Source organism: Dipodomys spectabilis, unplaced genomic scaffold, assembly GCF_019054845.1.
Source record: "Dipodomys spectabilis isolate Male_0828 unplaced genomic scaffold, ASM1905484v1 ptg000360l, whole genome shotgun sequence".
Lineage (NCBI taxonomy): Eukaryota > Metazoa > Chordata > Mammalia > Rodentia > Heteromyidae > Dipodomys > Dipodomys spectabilis.
Window position 1 is genome coordinate 2,526,585 of NW_024871037.1, and position 6,000 is coordinate 2,532,584.

Genomic DNA, 6,000 nt, shown 5'->3' on the forward strand with positions numbered 1-6,000 from the left:
ATAGTATTTATGAATGAGCTCCAGGAAGTGGATATAAGAGGGTTTTTTCCTTTGTTTTAAAAAAGAAAAAAAAAAAACAACAGAAGGAACTTCCTAACTGCATCTAGCCCAGTGCTCTCCCATACTCTGGAAATGGAGGAGGTATAGATTTTAATTCCCAAGAGCACCTTTAATCTGTAAGCCTTGCTGGGCCTCGGTTTCTCAAATTCTGAAATAAGAATGTTTTCTGTGTGTGTGTGTGTGTGTGTGTGTGTGTGTGTGTGTGTGTGTGTGTGCACGTACACATGCGTGCAGGCACTGGAACTTAAACTCAGGGTCTGGATGCTGTCTCTGAGCTTTTGTGCTCAAGGCTGGCATTCGATCACTTAAATCACATCTCCACATCTGGCTTTTTGGTGGTTGATTTAAGATGAATCTCCCAGACTTTCCTGCCCAGGCTGGCTTTGAACCTTGATATTCAGAGCTTAGCCTCCTGAGTAGCTAGGATTACAGGTGCGAATCATTTATTGGCACCTGGCAACAATGTGGTTTTGGTTTGCCCAGAATTCCCTCTCCAGAAAGAATAGATGGGTGGATCCAGTTCTGTTTTACCATCTGCCTTACAAGAACCTACACAGCTGTAGAAAATGTTTTCCCTCAACACTAGAGGGAAACCCCGGAGGAATCCAGTGGGCCTGGGCTCTAAGGGGAGAAGTTTCAGGGGAGATTGGAGATGGGACCTGAGCTATTATCAATGGATGGCAGGGCTGCAGAGGAGAAGAGGATTGTGGGAAGATTTGGAAAGCTCTACTCCCTCCACTTCCCCCTGTATACCTGTCACATCCCCTCCCTAACCAGACCTTTGAAAACACTGCTCCTCTTCCCAGACGCCCTTTCCTCCTTCCTCCTCTCCCAACTGAAATGGCTTCTACCCTAGGAGGACTTTTAAGACCCAGACCATGCCAAACTCCTCTTCAGACCATAGACCTTCACTATTCCCACCCCAACACAGTTCACTCAGTGAACCTCCATTTCCCAAGGCAGGACTTTGCCTTCTCTCAGACTGGAGCTCCATGAACACCTGGTGACAGAGAGGAAACATGACTTGGGGTGTCCACACCCAGTACCTAGAAGATATTGTGCCTTAAGCAACATAAAACGTGTTCACTCCCCTAACCGGAATTGGCCCGGAAATGAATAAACACCCAGTGAAAACCATGGCATGGATCCAGTGTTTAATGGTCAATATGGCTAATGATTGTCATGAAGGAGCCAGGCACTGGCGGCTTATGTCTATAATCCTAGCTACTTAGGAAACTGAGCTCTTGGGGATTGTGGTTCAAAGCCAGCCTGGGGCAGAAAAGTCCTCTGAAACCCTTACCACCCATAAACTACCAAAAAGCTGGGGGCTCAAATGGTAAAGAGCTAGTCTTGAGGAGAAAGAAAGAAAAAGAGAGAGAGAAAGATTGAGAGAGAGAAAGGAAGGAAGGAAGGAAGGAAGGAAGGAAGGAAGGAAGGAAGGAAGGAAGGAAGGAAGGAAGGAAGGAAGGAAAGAAGGAAGGAAGGGCTGAGGGACAGTGCCCAGGTCCTGAGTTCAAGCCCTAGAATCAGCACAAACCAAAACAAATGCAAGGCAAAACAACCTCCACCTGGAGTCCATACCAGGGTTTTCATGAACCTGTTACTGTCCCCAAATGTTTGGAGAGTTGCTGGAGATTAGGAAAATACTTCACACATCCATCTGGATCCTCTAGTTCACTCCATTTGGCCCCAAAGTGGGTGGGGGAGTATTGTAGCCATCAGCTGGTTCTCCGCTGCCACCGTGTGGCTGTAATGGTCACTGTCCCTTCTCCTTGTCCCGCTCCATTTGTTGGCTTTACAAAAGTAGTTAAGGTCAGCCTGGGGTTAAAAGCATGGCGTGGTTGGTAGAGCACTGGCCAATGAACAAAAGCATCAGGTAGCAAATTCAAGTCCCATTCTCAGACCAAAAAAAAAAAAAAAAGAAGGTAAGCTAATATGGTCTCTTGCAGTATACAAGTCTTGCTCCAGCCCAAGGTAAACTCAACATAGGTATATGGCTTATGACCTGTCCAACTACCCAGACATCTTTTCACCATGAAGGAATGTTAACTTGCCTCTCTTTCTTGGGCTCTGGGTCTCTCTGAATAGTGGTCCAAAGGACTAGGCCTAGCCTTTCTCCAACCTAGAGATCACATTACCAGCAGCAGAGGTTTCTTTCCCACTGCAATATGATCATCTCACATTGCAGCTTTAAGTGAAACCCTTCTGCCACATTTTTTTTTTTGTCAGTCATGGAGCTTGAACTCTGGGCCTGGGCGCTGTCCCTGAGCTCTTCAGCTCAAGGCAAGCACTCTACCACTAGAGCCACAGCACCACTTCCGGTTTTCTGGTGGTTAATTGGAGATAAGAGTCTCACTGACTTTCCTGCCCTATCTGGCTTTGAACTGTGATCCTCAGATCTCGGCCTCCTGAGTAACTAGGATTACAGGTGTGAGCCACTGGCACCTGGCTCTGATACTTTTTTTTTTTTTTGGTCAGTAATGGGGCCTGAACTCTGGGCCTGGGCTCTGTCCCTCAGCTCTTCAGCTCAAGGCTAGCACTCTACCACTTGAGCCACAGCTCCACTGCCAGCTTTTTCTGCTTATGTGGTACTGAGAAATCAAACCCAGGGCCTCATGGCCACCTTCCCAGTCCTCTGCCACGTTTTTTTTTGTCGGTCATGGGGCTTGAACTCTGGGCCTGGGCGCTGTCCCTCAGCTCTTCAGCTCAAGGCGAGCGCTCTACCACTTGAGCTACAGCGCCACTTCCGGTTTTCTGGTGGTTTACTGGAGATAGGAGTCTCACAGTCTCTCCTGCCCGGGCTGGCTTTGAACCGCAATCCTCAGATCTCAGCCTCCTGAGTAGCTAGGATTACAGGTGTGAGCCACCAGCGCCCGGCTCTGCCACATTTTTATCTGGAAGAATCTATAGATTCTTCTAGCTTCATTGTGGAACATATCAGGTTCTTTACTACCAGGTCCTTCACACTAGGTCCTTATCTTTATACATACGGGTTCTTCAGCTAGGAATACCTTCTCTATTTGCCGGCTCTCTATAGATAGGCCACAAATTCCAAAGTGCCTATTTTCTGAGATCCATATACTAAATGCTGTGATAAGTATGACACTTATCACTTATTCTGTGACTCTGTGTGTGTGTGTGTGTGTGTGTTTTAGTCCTGGGACTTGAACTCAGAGCCTGGGTACTGTCCCTGAGCTTTTGTGCTCAAAGCAAATACTCTCTCTATATACATATATCACTTGAACCAGAGCTCCACTTCTAGACTGCCTGGGGGGCTGGCTTCCAACAACAATCCTCAAATCTCAGCTTTTTAGTAGTTAGAATTAGTGAGTCACTAGTATCCAGTGGCACATGTGTGTGAGTCGTGGGTCTGGAATTCAGAGCCTGGGTACTGTCCCTGAGCTTTTCTGATTAAGGCTAGCACTCTACCACTTTGGGACACAGCGCCACTTCCGATTTTCTGGTGGTTCATTGGAGATAAGAGTCTCACATACTTTCCTGCTCACACTGGCTTCAAACCACAATCCTCAGATCTCAGCCTCCTGAGTAGCTAGGATTACAGGCGTGAGCCACTAGCACCTGGCAACACTTTTTTTTTTCTGTCAGTCATGGGGCCTGAACTCTAGGCTGGGTGCTGTCCCTTAGCTCTTCAGCTCAAGGCTAGCACTCTACCACTTGAACCACAGTAACCACAGTGCCACTTTCAGTTTTTCCTGTTTATATGATAATGAGGAATCGAACCCTAGGCCTCATGCATACAAGGCAAGCAACTCTACCACTGAGCTACCTTCCCAGCCCCAACACTTTTTTTTTTTTTGGCCAGTCTTGGAGCTTGAGCCATAGCATCACTTCTGGCTGTTTCTGATTATGTGGTACTACAGAATCAAACCAGGACTTCAGCCGGGCGCTGGTGGCTCACGCCTGTAATCCTAGCTACTCAGGAGGCTGAGATCTGAGGATCGCGGTTCAAAGCCAGCCCGGGCAGGAGAGACCGTGAGACTCCTATCTCCAATAAACCACCAGAAAACCGGAAGTGGCGCTGTAGCTCAAGTGGTAGAGCGCTCGCCTTGAGCTGAAGAGCTGAGGGACAGCGCCCAGGCCCAGAGTTCAAGCCCCATGGCCGACAAAAAAAAAAAAAAAAAACCAGGACTTCATGCATGCTAGGCAAGCACTCTACCACTAAGCCACACTCCCAAGTCCCACTTATTCTTTTTTTTGACAGTTATGGGGCTTGAACTCTGGGCCTCGGCGCTGTCCCTGAGCTCTTCAACTCAGGTGCGTGCTGTACCACTTGAGCCACAGCACCACTTCCGGTTAATTGGAGATAAGGGTCTCATGGACTTTCCTGCCCATGCTGGCTTCGAACCATGATCCTCAGATCTCAGCTTCCTGAGTAGCTAGGATTACAGGAATGAGTCACAGACACCTGGTTCCACTTATTCTTATTTAGATGCTTAAGTACAGAAAAGGGTAATAGGGGTAATAACCACCAGAAGTGCTTAGAGCTGATAATTGTCTGGAACACCCCCCAAGAGCAAGGAGAGGGACAGGAACCACAAAATAGAAAGTCCCAGGCATGTGTGCAGATTGAGCAGCACCCAGTAAGCCTGTAGTTGCTCCCAGGGGCTTTGGAATCTAGGCTGATAATCTGCTGCCAGGTTAACTCTAATGGGATCTAGTTTGATACCAATGACAGAGGTTATGGCTGCTATTTGCTGGGCTAGTAAGTACAATTGTCCCAGTGCACTCTTGACCCATGCTACCCATACAGAGACTCATTCTCCAACATGAGTTGGTTTTAGCTGCAGAAAATTGTGGCCCAGCTCTTAAGAGACTGCATGAGAGTGATTCTAACAATCTGAAGACACTTCATGGCCAATTTTCTCTCTAGACCTTCTACTCCCTTGATGGTTAAGTTGTAGCAGGACCAGGAGAGCCTCCAGCAACAAGGTAAAGGCCTTTTCTGTACTATGCCCTGGGCTTTTCCCAAAGGTGTCAAGGTAGAGTGAATGGAATTGAGCCTTCACTGCTGAGACTTATGGGATCTCCAAGGTGCCTCATTGCAGGTATGGCCAGGAAAGCTAGGGAACAAGGTGTCAGAGGAAAGCCCAGGGCACCTAGTGGGCACCAGCCCTTATGAAGATAGATCTACAGTTAGAGGCCTTGTGGTTCTCCTCTCAGACCCTGTAGCTTATTCCTGGTGGCCATCTTGACCAGTGTGTTTGTTCACTATTAGGGGAACTGAGGCACACAAGCCTAAAGAGGGATTGTATCTCCAGAGGTGTATGGCGGCAGGGAAACCGACTCTGAATTTATTTGTGCTAGACACTGAGTTTCTTGCTAAGGGCTCCCATCTACTCCACTTTGATCATCCTGGTTTTTTCAGTTCAACCTATACTGAATTACAGCAGTCCACTAAGCAGAGACACAGCTAGAACACTGATGGTTGGATGGTCCCTCAAGGCATACAATTGGGGGCCCCCACCCAGAAGTGAAAAGGAGAGGCAGGGACCAGAGCAGACTGAAAATGGAGGAAGGAAGGTAAGGGTAATACAGTAGGATACCTGAGAATCCTTTCCACATGGCAGGACTTCAGCTGAACCAAAACAGCCCAGGCCAGATTCCAAGTCTGAATGTGTGTGGCCTGATGCAGGGCCGGGAATGTGGCTTAGTGGTAGAGTACTTGCCTAGCATGCGCAAAGCCCTGGGTTTGATTCCTCAGTACCACCTAAACAGAAAAAGTCAAAGGTGGCACTGTGGCTCAAGTGATAGTGTTAGCCTTGAGCAAAAATAAGCTCCGAGACAGTGCCCAGGTACTGAGTTCAAACCCCAGGACTGGAAGAAGAAGAAGAAGAAAAAAGAGTGCATTCCTGTATGTAAGAAGGAGAAGGATCTGGTGTCTCTATATGAGTGATAGGTGAAAGAACCAGTGACAGAGTA